Source organism: Arachis stenosperma, chromosome 6 (assembly GCF_014773155.1).
Source record: "Arachis stenosperma cultivar V10309 chromosome 6, arast.V10309.gnm1.PFL2, whole genome shotgun sequence".
NCBI classification, from domain to species: Eukaryota; Viridiplantae; Streptophyta; class Magnoliopsida; order Fabales; family Fabaceae; genus Arachis; species Arachis stenosperma.
In genome coordinates this window covers 48,949,921-48,965,753 of record NC_080382.1, presented here as the reverse complement: position 1 = coordinate 48,965,753, position 15,833 = coordinate 48,949,921, and positions in this window count along the sequence as shown.

Below are 15,833 nucleotides of genomic sequence, written 5' to 3'. Positions count from 1 at the left end.
AAAAATTTTATTTAAATTGGTAGGGTGCCCTAAAACAGTTTCTCGGAAAAGAAATCATCACCCTTACCAAGTAGTCCTAATAAGAAAGAAGTGGGAAAAATGTGTACAAATTCTAACTAACATGCAACCTATCATGCAAATGCAACAACTAGCTAATGTTGGTGTTGAAAAAGGAAATTGTTACCCATGGAGATTGGTCGGACGACCTCCCCACACTTGAAGATTGCACCATCCTCGGTGCATGCAAAGGAGAGCAAGGTTGACGGGTTGCTACAATTGATGAGTTTCCTCAAAAGATTGTGCGGATGACTTGTTTGTCGCTCCATTAAGAAACTTTCCTTTTCTTCTTTCTTTCGGTGGCCAACCTAAACGGGAAGAAAATTAAGCCTACAATAAATATATCAAAGCAAATAAAATGTAGGAGAGGGCTAATGCCAAGTAAGAGTATGGTTCTCTACTACATGGTAGCTACAACATGTTAGTGAGAAAATAATATGAGAAAGGGTGGGTGACGAAAGACAATATGAGGTCATATCAATGCACAAAGAATGCAAGAATCATCAAAGGTTGAGCATTGACTTAAAAGTTTCATTACCCATCAATATCAAACAAGTCAAGAGGCACCAAAATAATGCAAGAAATTCTCAACAATTGAGTAGGAAAATGCAACACCATTATTAAAATGAGAAACTCAAAAAAAAATAAAGTAAAAACAAGCTACAAAAACAAAATTGAAATGGAAAGAATAGAAGTATGCAAATGCAATAAACAAAAGAAAATTTAAGATGAGGAAAAAACGTCTTTTTTTTACCGACGCGGACGCATCATGCACGCCTACGCATCGATGCGCTGATTGGCAGAAGGGTGCGCGGAAGAGCCAGGTGCGCCTTCGCGTAGATGGAGGTGTGGGCATGGGCGCGGGCGCGTACAGTGCACGTCCGCGTGCATGGTGTTGGGCTAAAGGCATAATGCTGGCCCGGAGTTAGCATAACTCTCGGGTAATTGGCCTGAAAACTGCGTCAGCGGACGCGTATGCGGCATGTGCGCGGGCGCACGCATTGCGGATTATGCCATTGGTGCGCATGCGCGTAGTGCGCATACACGTGCCTGAGGTTGTGCCAGGAGCTTAATGTTTGCGCAGGGGTGGCCCAACTCTCTGGGAAATGTATGGGGGTTGCATCTGCGTATGGACGCGCACGCGTACAGCATGCGTCCTTGCATCTTTTTTTTTTCAGAAATACTATAAATAGCTAAAAATCTCCTTAACACTACCTGCAACGCACAACCAACTACAAATGCAAAAATACAAAAATCTTTTTGGCCATGGAAGAGTTTTCAAATATGAGCAAGGAAAACTTGCATCACAAGCAACTACCTACAATGGTAACTCAAATCAGTTATTATTCAAGGCTACAAGAAAGTGGAAATAGTTTACCATGGTGGGGTGTCTCCCACCTAGCACTTTTATTTATTGTCCTTAAGTTAGACTTATGGGGAGCTCCTTTCAAGGTGGCTTGTGCATAAACTCTTTTTGGAACTCCCACCAATGCATGGTTCTCCAATAAGCTCCATCATTCAAAATTAATAGCTCCAAGCTTTGATGGAGTTCTTCACAAACCATGGGCTCCCAAAGTTGATCCTCGTGTATTCCCGGATCCCATATTTTGTTTCGACACCCATTTTCAAATTGATAATCGTCATTCCAATTGGGTGGCATGACCTTAGAATTCTCAAAGAAGCCTCCAAAGAACTTCCTAGACCCTTGCAATTTGGTTCTACACCAACTCTTGCTATGAAGCTTTGAACATGTCACCACAATTAACCTTGATTTACAATGCCAACCACTAACCATCTCCTTTTTTCTCTTAAAGCCACAAATTTGTCTATGTTGACCATCTGCCTCAAGCAAACCATATTCAAGGGGAATAATAAAGCTTAAGTATAAGGAATTTACCCACTTGAATGAATGAATGGATAGTAGTGGCTTGGGGAGAGGTATCTCCAAAGTGCTAGCAAGCTTTACTCCCTTGCATTCTTCCTTGGTTACCTCCACCTCTTGACAAACTTCTTCAATTTTAATCCTTTGTTCATCAATTTTATCTAACTCTTCTCCATTACTCAAGTCATAAATGGGAAGATGAGAGAAATCTACCTCCACGTCGTTTTCCATCTTGTCGAGAGGAGGTTCTTTAAGTTCAAAGGATTCACCACCAAGAAAGTTTGATGCATGATCTTCATCACCAAGGGGACTCAATTCATGCTTCATTCTTTCCAAGTCTTCATGTGGGATATGCCTTGGAGGTTGTGCACATTCCTCCTCAACATCAAATTCAATCTTCTGGAGGGGTTTTCTTCAACGTTAGATTTCCATGGCGATTCCGCATCTCCTAGGTCTTCAACCACTTCTTCATTTTCTTTAATAAGCATAGGTTCCTCCAATTGCTCTAATATAAAGTGACATTCCTCCTTCTCCACTGGAGTTTCCAATCTCTCCTTCATGCTGTGCTCTTTGTCGGGTTCTCCACATGAAGCCATGGGAGTTCCTTGAGTGTTCAAGCATTGGGAGGCTAATTGATTTGTTACCGCATCCAAGGCGACCATGAAATTTTGCACATCCCTTTTCATATCTTCTTGCCCTTGAACAATAACACCAAGGATGTCATCTATTGGAAGTTGGAGTGGATGGAATGGTTCATCATTTTGGGACAAGGGTTCATAATAGGAAGGTAGTTCATCATAGTGAGGATGTGGTGGTTCTATGTACTCCATTTGTTCTACTTGTTGCACAACACACTCCAATCTATTGTTCTCAAGTTGAGATTCTACAATCCCCTTCATATTTCCCTCTTTGGTTGCTCCTCCACAACCATTCTTAGACATATGGTATGAGTCCCATGCATCTAACTTTTCACGAACGGTTGCCTGAAGCCGATCCATTGCTTTCTTGAAAGATGGACATGGATATTCTTCCATGGAGGGTGGTGGTGGAAGGTAGAATTCATCTTGTGGTTGAAATTTTTCACACATTGGAAGTGGTTCATCTTGGTTATAGTATGGAGGAGGTGGTTCTTAGAAGTATTGAGGTTGCAATGATGGCGGTTCTATGTATGGCTCATACGGTTCAAAAGGTGGTTGGTATGGTGGATATGGATTAGAATCATATGGAGGTGTTTGGTGAGAGGGGGCTTGTGAGTATGGTTGAGGGCTATGTTGAAGACATGGCTCACAGGCATATGGTGGTGGTTCTTGAAAGTCACAAGGAGATTCACCATAGCCATCGGATTGACATGCATCATAAAATGGCTCTTCTTCATAGTGCATTGGTGGAAGTTGTTGCCAAGATGATTGGTCATATGCATGTGGCTCCTCCCACTTTTGAGTATCCCATCCTTAATGCATCTCTTCATTGTAACTTCCATTACCTACAACATAGTTGTAATCACACTCATAGCCAAAGTGAGAATTCATAATGGAAAGAAAAAATAAAAAAAAAAACAAAATCTAATGGAAAACAAGAGAAACAAAATTCTATAACTAGCAAATAAAGCAAAAGCAAGATATTCACACTATTCACATATATACAATAACAAATAACATAACACCATTGCAATTCCCCGGCAACGGTGCCATTTTGATGTTTGGATTTTTGACGGTCTAGAATTTCACAAATAAAATCTCGTTGCAATATAGTTTCTAAACCAACAATAATCCTTTCATACAAAAATTTGTTTGTCACAAGTAACAAACCCCTAAAATTAATAACTGAAGTATTCAAACCTCGGGTCGTTCCCCCTAGGAATTGCAATAAAGTGTCTTGTTATTGGTTATGGAGTATGTTTTGGGGTTTTGATAAGAGACATGAAAGATAATTGGCAAGGAAGTAAACTAATGGCTAAAAAGGTCTTGGCAAGGGTTGGTAGTCAAGGATCTCTATCCTAATCACTAACCACAACTTGAGAATTGGCAAGGATCAATCTCATTATATCATCCTCTAACTAGTAAAGGAAAGTCAAATGAGCTATATCAATCCTAGACCATAAGTCCTAACTCTCTACCAATTCAACTGATGAGAACTAGAGTCAATGGCTCCCAATCATCAATTACTTAGACATTAGTAAATCAAGAGTTCCTAAGTTACCTCTCCAAGCCAAGAGCATAAAATTCTACTATAACATCCTTCCAAGCATTTCATCAATCACTTGGAAGTCATAAAAGAAAAGCATAGTAAAATTGCAAGGAAAGTAAATCTATACTACTCAATTGCAAGTAATTAAACAACAACAAATCAAATGAACAATAAAAGGAACATGAAAACACAAATTGCATTAAAGAAAAATAGAAGAACAAAAGTGCCTCAACATAAAAGTAGAGAATTACAAGAATTAAATGCTAAACTAGAGACAAGAGATGTAGAAGAAGAAGAATTACAAAAGAAAAAGTGAATCAAAGCATGAAATTAACCTAGATATAAGAATTCCTAATCTAGATCTAACCTAATCCTAATTATAGAGAGAAGAGAGAGCTCTCTCCAGAAACTAACTTTCCCTCCAAAACTTAAACTAAAACTAACTATGACTAAAGATGCAAAAGCATGTTTATTCCCCTTCAATCCTTGGTTTAAATGGCATCATAAATGAGTTGAATTGGGTCCACAAGGCTTCTAAAGTCGCTGGCCACAAGTTGCATTTTAAAAAGTCACGTGCAGCATTGGCGTGTACGCATACAGTGCCCGTACGCACCCCTATACGTGATGCAACTATGGCAAATCTTATATCATTTTCGAAGCCCCGGATGTTAGCTTTCCAACGCAACTAGAACCGCGTAATTTAGATCTCTATAGCTCATGTTATGATCGATTAAGTGCGAAGAAGTCGGCTTGACAGCTTTTGCGATTCCTTCATTTCTTCATGAGTTCTCCATTTTTACATGCTTTTTCTTCATTCCCTCAATTCCAATCTTTGCCTCCTAAACCTGATATCACTTAACAAACATATCAAGGCATCTAATGGAAATTAAAGTGGATTAAATTTAGCTATTCTAAGACCCAAAAAGCATGTTTTCACTTTTAAGCACAATTAAAGGAGAATTTACAAAACCATGCTATTTTAGTGAATAAATGGGAGACAAGTTGACAACACCCTCTAAATTCAACACAAGATAAACCCTAAAAATGGGGTTTATCATACCTGAAACTGTAGGTCGATCTTGGACGAGATCTTCTGTACTAGTCGGAGCTGTTATGTCCGACTTGATGATGGTGGCCGGAGTCGCCTTGTCCGACTTGTTGGACTTGGTGGTGATGCTGATCCTTCATCACCGGAGTGTTGTGGTACCTGCAAGGGACTCCGATGCTTAAGTTAGCAAGGTTATTAAGCAGGTTTTAAGTAGAATTAGAGTATGAGTTATACTTGGGTGCTCCAGTGTATTTATAATATTGTAGAGTGATCTTTTGATGGAGATAAGATAATTATCTTATCTTATCTTTGAGTGAAGTCATCTTATTTTTAAGGGAACCGCCCTTATCTTTCAAGGCTTGGACTACCTTTAGATTTGGGTCATGTTCCTTTGTTTGGGCCTATGTAGCGGTTTGGCCGAGCACTTTTATGAAGAGGTCGGATAATCCTCGTCTGAACAGGTCAGTCGACTTGTCTTCAGTTAGCTCGGGTCGTACAGCTCGATCCAGGACATGAACAGTGCCCCTGCTTGAGCTCGATCTTTTTTAAGGTTGAGTCCTTTAGACTTCAATCCTTTTCGGAGAAGCCGAGCTCGAGCATTTTTGTTGGCTAAGTCTTCTTGAATGTGAAGCATTTTCCTTCCCCTTTTTTATTTTGAAATGTGAGTTTCTTGCCTTGGGAATGTGCGAGGGTTTTTAAAGCCCATTAACTCCTCTTTTGTCGTTTCCCTCTTTTCATTTTTGAATTGCAAAAAAGACTCTGCTTTTAATTTTTTCTCTTGTTTCCCGAAACTCCGTCTTTCATCCTTCTGTTTTTACATTTTTTGGTTCACGTGCGGTCCTTCACCTTTGCTTGCTATGGTCTTCCCTTCATATTTTCGTACTTCTCCTTGCATTCGGAGGTCATTGTTGGTGCTTCGTTCTTTTGTTCAAAAGGTTATTGTCTTGACACGGCCTTATTGTTGCTTCCATTTCTCTGCGTTCGTCGTCTCCTCCTCTTTGCAGGTTGGTTTTCTTTTTGTTTCTTTCTTTTATTTCTTTCATCGTTCTTCTTCATGCTTGTATTGTTCAGTTTTTGGCAAAGTTGTGATTTTGTTTGGAAGCTTTGAACCCTTTCGTATCGTCGTGGTTGATTGTTGCTGTAATGCATATTTTTCGGGGTTTCTTCGACTTATATATGCTCCTTGGTATATTCCCTATTTGATGCTTTTTAGGGTTTTTGCATGTTATCACTGCTTCTTGAAGGGACTTTTTATGGCTTATGAACTGCTTGATTCTCAAAAAGGACTGTGCCTTTGGTGATTTTTATCTGTTGTGATGTTGACAGTTTCCTTAGTAGTGTTGTTGAAAGATGGCTACTTTTGATGACTTTCTTCTCAGAGTGTTATTTGTGTGAAAAATAAGGTTATTTTTCTTGCTGAGATAGATAATGTCCTTATTCTGTTACTGCCCCCAAAGGATGCCCCTGGACATTGGGTTGTGTCCTGGGGTTTCCTTTTGCTATTGCTGCTGCCCTGTGTGCCTTAGGTCGAGTCATATCAGTTTTGTTATGCCCGAGCTGTTTATTTAGTAATCCCTCTCTCTTTTTCTTTGCTGTAGGACTAGTTGACCATGTCTTCTCGCAAAAATATTGTCCAGACGTCTTCCATGGTCCCCGAGGGTATGTCTGACTGGCTGGACTCCCTCGTCCTGATGTGTGTTTCCATAGTTAATTCTGAGTTCTGCATAGAGCTTAGAAAACATCACCGAATCTGTAGTAGCAGAGATCAGGAGAAGAACTACGAGTTGGTAGTGCCGAATTCTGACGAGAGGGTTTGCTTTCCTTCTCTCACCCGGGGGGAATGCCGCTTTTTTTATCCTTACGATTACTTTTTTAGCCAGATGAATATTACCCTGCCTTTTACCTCTTTCGAGACTGACTTGCTGTGGTCATGTAATGTAGCTCCATCCCAGCTCCATCCTAACTCATGGGGCTTTGTTAAGATTTTTCAATTGCTTTGCCAAGAGTTGGATGTCAAACCTTCTCAAACTCTTTTTCTTTATCTTTTCGTTTTGACTAAGCCCGGGAACTCCTCGAAAAAGAAAGCTTCCTGGATTTCCTTTCGATCTGCTCAGGGACATAAAGTGTTTGCTATGTATCATGAGTTCTTTAGAGACTTTAAGAATTACTTTTTTAAGGTCCAAGCTGTTGAGGGAGCTCGACCATTTTTCTTAGAGTCGAATAATGAACTTGCCTTCCCCTTCTGTTGGCAAAAGAATGTTGTGGTGTCTCGATACTCGTAGGAGATGCTTGATGGGGTTGAGCAGGTGGTGCACGAAATTGCAATCACACTTTTGCAACCCCGCACAACTAACCAGCAAGTGCACTGGGTCGTCCAAGTAATACCTTACGTGAGTAAGGGTCGATCCCACGGAGATTGTTGGCCTGAAGCAAGCTATGGTTATCTTGTAAATCTTAGTCAGGATGTCAGAAATTATCAGGGTTGATTGTGAAAAGCAAAAGAACATGAAATAAGTACTTGTTATGCAGTAATGGAGAATAGGTTGAGGTTTTGGAGATGCTCCATCTTCTGAATCTCTGCTTTCCTACTATCTTCTTCATCAAACACGCAAGGCTCCTTCCATGGCAAGCTGTATGTAGGGTTTCACCGTTGTTAATGGCTACCTCCCATCCTCTCAGTGGAAATGTTCAACGCACCCTATCACGGCACGGCTATCCATCTGTCGGTTCTCAATCAGGCCGGAATAGAATCCAATGATTCTTTTGCGTCTGTCACTAACGCCCTGCCCTCAGGAGTTTGAAGTTCGTCACAGTCATTCAATCATTGAATCCTACTCAGAATACCACAGACAAGGTTTAGACCTTCCGGATTCTCTTGAATGCCGCCATCAATTCTAGCTTATACCACGAAGATTCTGATTAAAGAATCCAAGAGATATCTACTCAATCTAAAGTAGAACGGAGGTGGTTGTCAGGCACGCGTTCATAGTTGAGAATATGATGAGTGTCACGGGTCATCACATTCATCCGGGTTAAGAGCAAGTGATATCTTAGAACGGAAGCAAGCATGATTGAATAAGAAACAGTAGTAATTGCATTAATCCATCAAGACACAGCAGAGCTCCTCACCCCCAACCATGGGGTTTAGAGACTCATGTTGTAAGAAGTACAAAAAGAAACGTGTAAAGTGTCATGAGGTACAGATACAATGTCAAAAGATCCTATTAATAGTGAACTAGTAACCTAGGGTATACAGGAATGAGTAAATGACGTAAAAATCCACTTCTGGGTCCACTTAGTGTGTGCTTGGGCTGAGCATTGAAGCTTTCATGTGTAGAGACCTTTTCTGGAGTTAAACGCCAGCTTTCATGCCAGTTTGGGCGTTTAACTCCAATTTTTGTGCCAGTTCCAGCGTTAAACGCTGGAAATTCTGAGGCTGATTTGCAACGCCGGTTTGGGCCATCAAACCTCGGACAAAGTATGGACTATTATACATTGCTGGAAAGCCCAGAATGTCTACTTTCCAACGCCATTGAGAGCGCGCCAATTGGGCTTCTGTAGCTCCAGAAAATCCACTTCGAGTGCAGGGAGGTCAGAATCCAACAACATCTGCAGTCCTTTTCAGCCTCTAAATCAGATTTTTGCTCAGATCCCTCAATTTCAGCCAGAAAATACCTGAAATCACAGAAAAACACACAAACTCATAGTAAAGTCCAGGAAAGTGAATTTTAACTAAAAACTAATAAAAATATACTAAAAACTAACTAAATCATACTAAAAACATATTAAAAACAATGCCAAAAAGCGTATAAATTATCCGCTCATCACAACACCAAACTTAAATTGTTGCTTGTCCCCAAGCAACTGAAAATCAAAATAGAATAAAAAGAAGAGAATGTACTATAGACTCCAAAATATCAAAGAAACATAGTTCCAATTAGATGAGCGGGACCAGTAGCTTTTTGCTTCCGAACAGTTTTGGCATCTCACTTTATCCTTTGAAGTTCAGAATGATTGGCATCTTTAGGAACTCAGAACTCAGATAGTGTTATTGATTCTCCTAGTTAAGTATAATGATTCTTGAACATAGCTAGTGTATGAGTCTTGGCTGTGGCCCAAAGCACTCTGTCTTCCAGTATTACCACCGGATACATACATGCCACAGACACATAATTGGGTGAACCTTTTCAGATTGTGACCCATCTTTGCTAGAGTCCCCAATTAGAGGTGTCCAAGGTTCTTAAGCACACTCTTTTTGCCTTGGTTCACAACTTTATTTCTTTCTTTTTTTTTTGTATTCACTGCTTTTTCTAGCTTCAAGAATCAATCTGATGATTTTTTAGATCCTCAATAACAGTTCTCTTTTTCCCTCATTCTTTCAAGAGCCAACAATTTTAACATTCTCAAAACAACAAATTTAAAAGACATATGCACTGTTCAAGCATTCATTCAGAAAACAAAAAGTATTGTCACCACATCAAACTCATTCAACTAGTTTCAAGGATAAATTCGAAATCCTGTACTTCTTGTTCTTCTGTGATTAAAGCATTTTTCATTTAAGAGAGGTGATGGATTCATAGGACATTCATAGCTTTAAGACATGAATTCTAAATTTTATTAATTATGAATTAAGAACAAGACTCAAAAATAGATATAAGATGAGACTAAAAATAGAAAACAAAAATTTAAATAGGCTCCTAATGATAGAGGTTTTTCACAGAGTTAGGACTCAACAACCTTGATTTTGAGAAGTGGATGCTCCCTCAAATTGAGGGGAGAACTTTTGGCGTTTCAGTTTTTGAAGTTCACGCCCCTGCTTCTCTTGTTCCTTCAGCAATTTGCAGAGCATGTAGTTCTGATTCTGCTGTTCTTCCTTAAGTTGCTCCATAGTCTCTTGCAACTTGGTGATAAATGCTTCTAGGCTGGCCCAGTAGCCAATTTCAGGAAATTCAAGGAGGAACTCCTGCGCCCTCCTTTTGATAGAGTTGTCTTGCATTTGTCCTTCCATTGACTTCTTGGTGATTGGATGTTCAATGGGTATGAATTCATCTACTCCCATCTTTACAGAGTGATGGTGCGGAAAACGATCCGACACAAAACTCACCGGCAAGTGCACCGGGTCGCATCAAGTAATAATAACTCACAGGAGTGAGGTCGATCCCACAGGGATTGAAGGATTGAGCAATTTTAGTTTAGTGGTTAATTTAGTCAAGCAAATCAAGATTTGGTTGAGTGATTTGTGATTTTCAGAATTTAAATTGCATGGAAAGTAAAGGGAATGTGTAAATTGCATGAAATTAAAGAGGGCAAGAATTTAAAGTGCTGACTCTTAAAGAACAAGAAATTAAATGGCGGAAACTTAGAACGCAAGAAATGTAAATTGCAAAATCTTAAAATGCAAGAATTGTAAATGGCGTGAATTGTAAAGGGAATTGGGAGTTGGATTTGCAGAAATTAAACAAGGAAAAGTAAATTGCAACAAATAGAGAAAGTAAAAGATGACTTGGATTCAATCGGATCTAAAACAGAAAAGTAAATGAGCATGGAAACATTAAACAGGAAGTGGTAAATGGGAAATCCGGATCTCAGGACCCAAGAGACTAGAAAACCAAGTCTAGATCTCAATGCCTTCCTAGATCCAACAAGAACAATTGCAAGGGAATTGTAAATTGCAAGGAAATTAGATGAAGAAGCAAGTAACAGAAATGGGAATTTAATTGCAGTGAAAATAAACAAGATCCAAGGTGAGATTGAAACAGAATTTCTTCAATTCTCCCCCTTAAGATCCGAAGCAAAGAAAGTAAAGAGTGCTTGGCAAGAACAAGGAAGAAGAGAGATCAATTCTCCTCCCCAATTCTCTTGAATTAAAACAACAATGCTAGAATGTAAAAGTGAGCTCCCAATATGCCTAACCGAAAAGAAAAACTCTAGGAAAACTAAAAAGGGAAGCTCCCTTTTAAGAACTTGAATTCTATCCTATTTATACACTTTCTTCAAATGATCTTCAAGCCTTGAGTTGGGCCTTTGCTCTTGGTGGAATTGGGTTGAAAGAGGCCTTGGTTGATTGCTCTTGGAGTTTGGAGAGGAACCAAAGTGAACCAATTGAACCGGGTTTGAGTTTTGTAAAAGTTGGAGTAAAAGTTTGAGCAAAAGTTAGGGGTCTAACTTTTGCTCCAACTTTTCATATCAGCTAGCATAATTTGCTGATACCAACGTTGGTGCAAAAGTTAGGGGTCTAACTTTTGCTCCAACGTTGGCCCTTCCTAGTGCACCTTATGGCGCCAACGTTAGCCCAAAAGTTAGGGGGCTAACGTTGGCGCAAACTTTTGCCCCTTCCTTGAATCTTCATGTGCCAACGTTAGCCCAAAAGTTAGGGGGCTAACGTTGGCGCAAACGTGGGTGGCCCTGGGAAGTTTTTTTCATGCCAACGTTAGCCCAAAAGTTAGGGGGCTAACGTTGGCGCAAACGTGAGTGGCCCTGCGAAGAATTTTCAATTTCTCACGTTAGCCTAAAAGTTAGGGGTCTAACTTTGAGGCTAACTTTTCACCCAAAAGTTTGTGCAAAAGTTTGAGGGCTAACTTCAAGTCCAACTTTTTGCTTCCTGGTTCAATTTTACTTATTTCATTGTCCTCTCTTTGCTCCTAGCCATTCCTTCTTGCTTCAACCTTTCTTCAAGCTTTCTTTGTAACAACCCCGATTTTCGAGTACGCGAGATCTTTTCTGAAGACACGGATTTCTCCGAAAGATCAGTAAAGGGAAGACATATTATATATCATCAAGCATCTCAATCCTCATTGTCATTATGACATCTTTAAGCCAAAACCTCTTTTGAGGCAAGCTCGACAACGCGGCCACGGAGAACCTAGTTTTTGAACCGTATCGGTTAGGAGTTTTGATTCTAGTTTTCGTAAATAGGCTCAGTTTGATGAACCGGACTCGATTCATGAGAGAAGAAAGATAATAGTATAATATTATCATTATATTAGTATTAGAAGTTGCTTGAAATATATTATAAGGTTACCTGGTCTGTTTTAGTTAAAAACAGGAAATCGGTTTAACCGGGTTCACAGTTTACTGGTGCAGCTTAGCACCAGCACTCTCTGATGAATTTAGCAATGCTAAGGGCTCATCATACATGTTTTATTCTCATAATAAATATGTTACTAGTGTCATTTATGCTAGTAGCTCATAAATAATTTTTAGAGATGTTTTTACAAGTGTTCCGATCCACCTAGTTTTAGTAGTTATACACCAGAGATATTTTAATATTATTTTAATCCACCTCTAAGCCAACCAATCACAACTCACCCTACACCCCCAAAACCCCCAAGGCTGCCTCATTTGCTCATTGTGGCCGAAAATCACCAAGAGAAAAAGGAGAGAAAGTTCTTGGTTCATAAATCTTCAAAGCTTGATTTCTTCTGAACTAAAACTCAAATCAAAACTCCGATTTCACCAAAATGATCCTCTCTTCTTCCTCTACATAACCATGTGACTTATCAAGGCTGGAAATAAGGTGAGATGGCTGTTCCTTTCCCTCTTCAATTCGGTTTTCAAGGAAAACCATGTAAACATGTGTTTTCTTGATGTTTTTCCTTAGGAATCATGCTTAACTTGACTTGAGGGCCAAGAAACGTTAATTTCCAGCAAGTCTAAGGTGAGATATCTCTTCCTAACGTGCTGAGGGAGATTTGGTCAGTTGAGAGTTTGTGGATTTAAAGTTGTTCTTGATGTGTTTTAGGAGGAAAAAGTGCTTTAAGAACACTTCAAAGAGTAACCGGATTTGGAGCAGCAAATCAAGGTAGGGTGTCACGAAATTAATCTTGATTATTTGTGTTTGATATGTGTGAATGTTTTATTATTTGGTTGTGCTAAAAATTGGTTGCATATATGATTGATTCTTGGTGAAAATTTGGTGAAATTCTGATGAAATTTGATGAAATTTAAGCTTTAAAGTTCATGTTCTTGGGCAGCTGGGAAAAACGAAACCCTAAGCTTAAATTGAGGTTCAATTTGTGTTGAAATCATGTAGAAAATATGGGGTTTTAGTGGCTGCTAATTTATTATGAATTATAGTAAAAATCGGTTGCTGAAAAGACTGAAAAACGGGTAAAAACAGAGAAAGAATCTGAAGAATTTATGAAGAACATGAAGAACACTTTGAGTGTGATGAAGAACAATGAAGAACAGGCCTTAGATCTTAAAAAGGGCAAGGAAGTAAAATTTTTTGTGTTTTAGGGGTTGTTTGGTAATTTCTGAAAGTTAGGGTGGTAAAAGTAGAAATATTAAAACTTACGGGTGGTAAAAAGTGAATTTTAAAGGTTAAAGGTTAAAGTAAAGTTAATTTTCGAAAATATATTAATAAAATAATAAATAATAATAAAATATTAAATAATAATATTTAATTAAAAATAATATTTTAATAAAAATAATAAAATAATGCAGAAAATGCAGTTTTCTGTAAAAGCTTTAGAAAGACAACTTTAAGAGCAGAATCTCATAATTACCTTCATAAAACACTTAGGGAGTGGTAATAACATGTTAGTGAGGAAAAGATAAAGAAAAGATAAAGGTTGAAGAAAAGATAAAAGTCAAAGAAAAAGTCTGTAAAGTTTTAATGACAGAAAACAGACAGAGATTAGTGAACGAATTAGGGCAACTTAGATAGTACTTGAGTTGCGACTAGGGTTAGGTATTATATGAAAAGTTAAACTGTTTCAGTATAGACTTAATGAACCTATACTTGGGACAGGCTAACTATTCATACCGAAATTTACATAAGCTTCAACTATATATGTTAAGCAGAGAAAATCAGAGCAGAGTAGGGAAACACAGAGAACAGAATAATCAGAGTTGAGGAAAGAGATAAAGAGAATAAGAGTAATATATATATAAAGGAAATAGTAATCAGAGAAAAATAAAGAGATACAGAAAACAGAGTAATTAGAGCAGAGTAAAGAGATAAAGAGAAAGTTAAGAAAGGTTTAGGAATATGTGTCAAGGATTCAAAGGGAAAGAGGAAATGAAGATTGATTTGTGGATTTGTTGAGGTTGAGAAAGGATAACGAAAAACGATAAAAGGCGGGAATACCCCACGAACTGTTAGTTGTTTAACTACGGAGGACACCCATGAACTGATAATTGGTTGAATTCGGGAAGTACCCACGAACTGAATGATCATTAAACTCGGGGAAACCTATAAATTGTTATTTGATTTATATGCGGGAAAAACCCACGGACTGATAATCATTGATTACGGGAATAACCCATGAATTGTTGTATGTTGATCTCGGGTATAACCCACGAACTGAAGATCATTGTTTGCTGTGTATTGATCTCGGATATAACCCACGGACTGAAGATCACTATGTTATTGTGTAATGATCTCGGGGAATAACCCACGAACTGAAGATCTCTGTTTTATTGTTGTGAATTGATCTCGGGGACGCCCACGAACTGAGGATCACTATTTCCCCTTGTGCGTATATTATGGGGTCGGGCTTTGCGCCGACTGCCGGTAGTCACGAAGGAGTGGTATTCTTACCACCGAGACATATGCACTAAGGACACAAAGGGAAGCCATATCTGGGACTTGTTCCTAGGTAATGTCGGGATGCAGGGTGTAAACCGACACGTGAGCTCATGGCCTGCATAGGACAGACATGCATCATACTTGGTTGTGCATTTCCTCTGTTATGATTGTTGAGTAAATGTATGCTTTGTTTGTTTGTATTCTATTCTTTGTATTTGTGTTGTATTTTCTTGTATTCTTTTGTTTGTGTCTTGCTTTCTGTTGTCTCTATTTTTTTTAATTTATCTATCTTCTGTTTACTGCTCATCTATATTCTGTTATTCATCTGCCAAACAATATAGAATTAATGAACTTAACTAATAACCCCGACCCTACTAAGAACTCCCCAGTTCTTACCCCTTCTCTCTCCCTTTCCCCTCCAGATGGAAGCATGAGTACCCTTCCGTAGTTCGCTGATGACCGTTCGTAAAGAGAATTCCGCTCTAGGTAGTCTTCTGAGTCTAGGGTGAATCTCTTTATCTATGTATATGTATATACTGTGAGACCAGCCAACGTCTGCACCCCGTTCGTATGCGCACTTTAACCTGAATCCTGTGTACGAGACTCCCGTTGAGTGGCTACTTGATGAGGTACCAAAGGGACGTCCTATGGCAATGTCTGATCGTGCAGAGGAATAGCAGATGTTGTCCTACCTTTGGTGACGTTCACTTGACTTGAGTTTTGAAGACTTAGAACGTACTTTCCCTCGCTTTAGTAGTTTAGAGGGACTAGGCGAGTATAGAGTCTAGGCTAGCCTAGGCGCCAGCTTAGGGACTTCTTGAACAGGTCAGGGCCTAGGATATTGTATGTATATATATGTATATAGTTATTATTTAGCTATATCTAGGGATGTTTTAACCAACAGTCTATGTTCTAATAAAGCTGGATCACGGAATGTTATCAACTTCTTGAGATGTATTTATGTGTGGTTGTTTATAACTGTTTTATCTATTATTATTTGTGAATTGCTTATGAATGATTCTGTTTATTAATCCAAATGTTTTTTTTAAAAAAAAAGTACCTCGTAAAATAACTACGCTTTTAACAACGAATCAGGCTCATATAATAAATAATAGATAATAATTAGG